General features: G+C 28.0%; 1 protein-coding gene across 3 annotated transcripts in view; it reads right to left on the bottom strand.

Annotated features, from left to right (window-relative positions):
- The window catches only part of LOC117183158 (E3 ubiquitin-protein ligase ARIH1), a 56,600-nt gene that overhangs the window by 47,779 nt on the left and 5,859 nt on the right, over window positions 1-2,962 (bottom strand). The gene's annotated exons all lie outside the window — the stretch shown is intronic.

Raw genomic sequence — 2,962 nt, 5'->3', positions numbered from 1 at the left:
CCCCCCCCCCCCCAAATGAGTAGATGCGGTACGGGATGTCAGAGTGGGGGAACTATGTATGTAGGACATCATATTTTCTGCCCTGCTGCCCTAACCGTAATACGAAGTCGAATTCTGGTTTTCTCATTCTTCATAAAATATGACGGTAAAGCAGTAGAAAGATTTTTTTGAGGTTAGAAAAGTTTGACATGTATCACTCAATTTTTTAAAGATCTGAAACTTGATCCAGGTTTTCGGTACATAATCTTTTTTTTAAATTATAAAAAAAAGTTTTCTCGAAAAATCGAATTTTTAATTTAAAAAAAAACTATAATAGAGAGAAATTTTGAGATAAACAAGTGCTGAAAACATTTTTCTTTGACAAATTTTATTTTTATCTGAAATTATTAAATATTTATACCAAAGAAACGACTTTTTTAATGTTTAAAGTTTTAAAACATTGTTGCTTAAATTCAAAATAACAATAATTAAAATTTATATTTCTGGATAAGATATTTTGGTTGAAAATGTATATAGTATTTTTTAAATGACAAAAGTTCTTCCGAAAAATCGAAATTTTCATTTAGAAAAATAAAAATAAAGTTTGAGATAAATTAATGCTGATTTGAATTCTGTAAAGTTTGTTTGGAAAATGTTATTAGGTTCGAAGAAAATTCAGGGAGAATTTTTTTCCCGTTTGAGATACATGTAATATTATAATTTTATAAACTGTTCGGGAACTTTATTAGTTTTCGAATTTTATTATTCGGGACAGAAAAAAAATGTGTGTGTATTGGCGATTTTTTTCTAATCCACTTCAGTCCCTGGTAAACGGCGGTGATTTTCTCTCAGAAAATAAGTGATTAAAATTCTAAAAAATTGGGTAGACTTTTTTGACATCTAGGTATGTAAAAACGGTAAATTTCCGAAAATTTAAAAATTATTTATACTATTTTAGGATACCAATAAAATTTACAAAACACTAATCGTAAAATTTGTAAATTTTTAGGCCTTCAGTTTAAGAACATGAATTTTTAAGTTAAAATTGCTTCATTTTCAGAATACAGGCTTATTGTTTGAATTTTCAGAATTTTCGTTATAAGTTATAGGTTAGGTCAAAAATAAAATTGTGGGATTCAAAATTGTAACAACGTAAAAAAGTTTGAATTTAAAATTTCGAAAATACATCATTTTCCATGTTCATTTGCAATCCAGCAAGTTACTTTCTTTCGCTTCCTTTAAAAGTCGATCGTCTACTAAAAATTTTTGTTTTTGAAGTACACCTTGAATTCAACGCATTTCAAATTCAATGTTTTCAGCTGCATTTAAATTCAAGTATACAAAGGTTTTTTGTTTTAAATATAAATTAATTAAAACATTTTATTTCTTTTTCACAATTGTAATTTACAACTTCTAAAATTGAATAATAACATTGATTTGGCCCTTTCTCCGTTGTCAAAATATCTAACATTAATCATTTCTCATTCTTCAATTAAAAGCTTTAACATTTATAGATTAATTATTCAATTCGCTGCCAACATCTTATAAAATTACGCCACTATAAAAAAAAGTTTTACGCCTTTTTTGAATGGAAAACAATCTTTATAATTTGAAAAAATTGGTAAAAATTCGTAAAAACGAGTTTTGAATCCGCGCAAATGAATGGGCTCAATGCATTTATCATTTCCGTATTTTTAAAGAGAAAGAACCGGTTTGATCTTTTGCACGCTTCTAAATCGATTTGTATCCCACATTTTTTTTACAGGGACACGAGTTCGGAAACTATACTTTAATTCAGAAAAAAAATTGCGACACACACTAAGTGTGTATTCTATGATGAATGATATTGCCAACTTCTTGAAAGGGGGATCATTAACCCTTATTTATTATGCGCTAAATAATTATTTAGCAAAGAAAATCTGCATGGAAGGATATAGAATAATCAAATAAATATGTGTTTAAAATTAAAGTCCAAATTGTCGATATTCTCATCACGTGTCTCGTGAGAAAAAAAGGTTAAAAACGAATTTCCAGATCTAATTAAAAAAACTATTTGTTGTAAAACATTTCATTGTACCTTGTGTCTTTCTTTCCGAAAATTTAATTTGCTTAATTGTAATGTAATTTGATTGAAACAAAAACTACGCATGTACTTGAAGTTACGAACGTTCATATGAAAGAAATTAAAGATTTTTTTCCCCGAATTTTTTTTTGCCTAAATCATTTAGGATGAAAAAAAATGATATTCCATCGGAAGAAGTTTTCGAAATATTTATTTTTTGAGGGGTGGAATACCCTTTCAAATCACCCATTATTCAAACCTGCCAAACACAATTTTGATTGTCGATGTTTGAAAATATTAAAACGTCAAAAATTTTCTTTTTTTATCTCACTAATTATAGAGGGAGTGAGAAAGTTCGGCAAGACCCCTAAAAACCACCCTTAATATATCCACACCTAAAATGTTAAAAATGACAATTTTGATTGTCGATATTTGAAAATAAAGAAACGTAAAAAATTCTCTTTTTTTATCATCATAATTATAGAGGGAGTGAGAAAGTTCGGCAAATCCCCTAAAAACCACCCTTAAAATAACCACACCAAAAATGTTAAAAATGACCATTTTGATTGTCGATATTTGAAAATATAAAAACGTCAAAAATTCTCTTTTTTATCTCACTAATTATAGAGGGGGTGAGAACGTTCGGCAAGACCCCTAAAAACCACCCTTAATATAACCACACCTAAAATGTTAAAAATTGCCATTTTGATTGTCGATATTTGAAAATATAAAAACGTAAAAATTATCTTTTTGTACCTAACTAATTATAGAGTGAGTGAGAAAGTTCGGCAAGACTCCTAAAAACAACCCTTAAAATAGCCACACCTAAAATGTTAAAAATGACCATTTTGATTGTCGATATTTGAAAATATAAAAACGTCAAAAATTCTCTTTTTTTATCTCACTAATTATAGAGGGAGT

The sequence above is a fragment of the Belonocnema kinseyi genome, chromosome 1, assembly GCF_010883055.1.
Source record: "Belonocnema kinseyi isolate 2016_QV_RU_SX_M_011 chromosome 1, B_treatae_v1, whole genome shotgun sequence".
Classification (NCBI taxonomy): Eukaryota; Metazoa; Arthropoda; class Insecta; order Hymenoptera; family Cynipidae; genus Belonocnema; species Belonocnema kinseyi.
The sequence above is the reverse complement of the archived record's forward strand: the minus strand, read 5'-3'. Positions and strand labels throughout refer to the sequence as shown.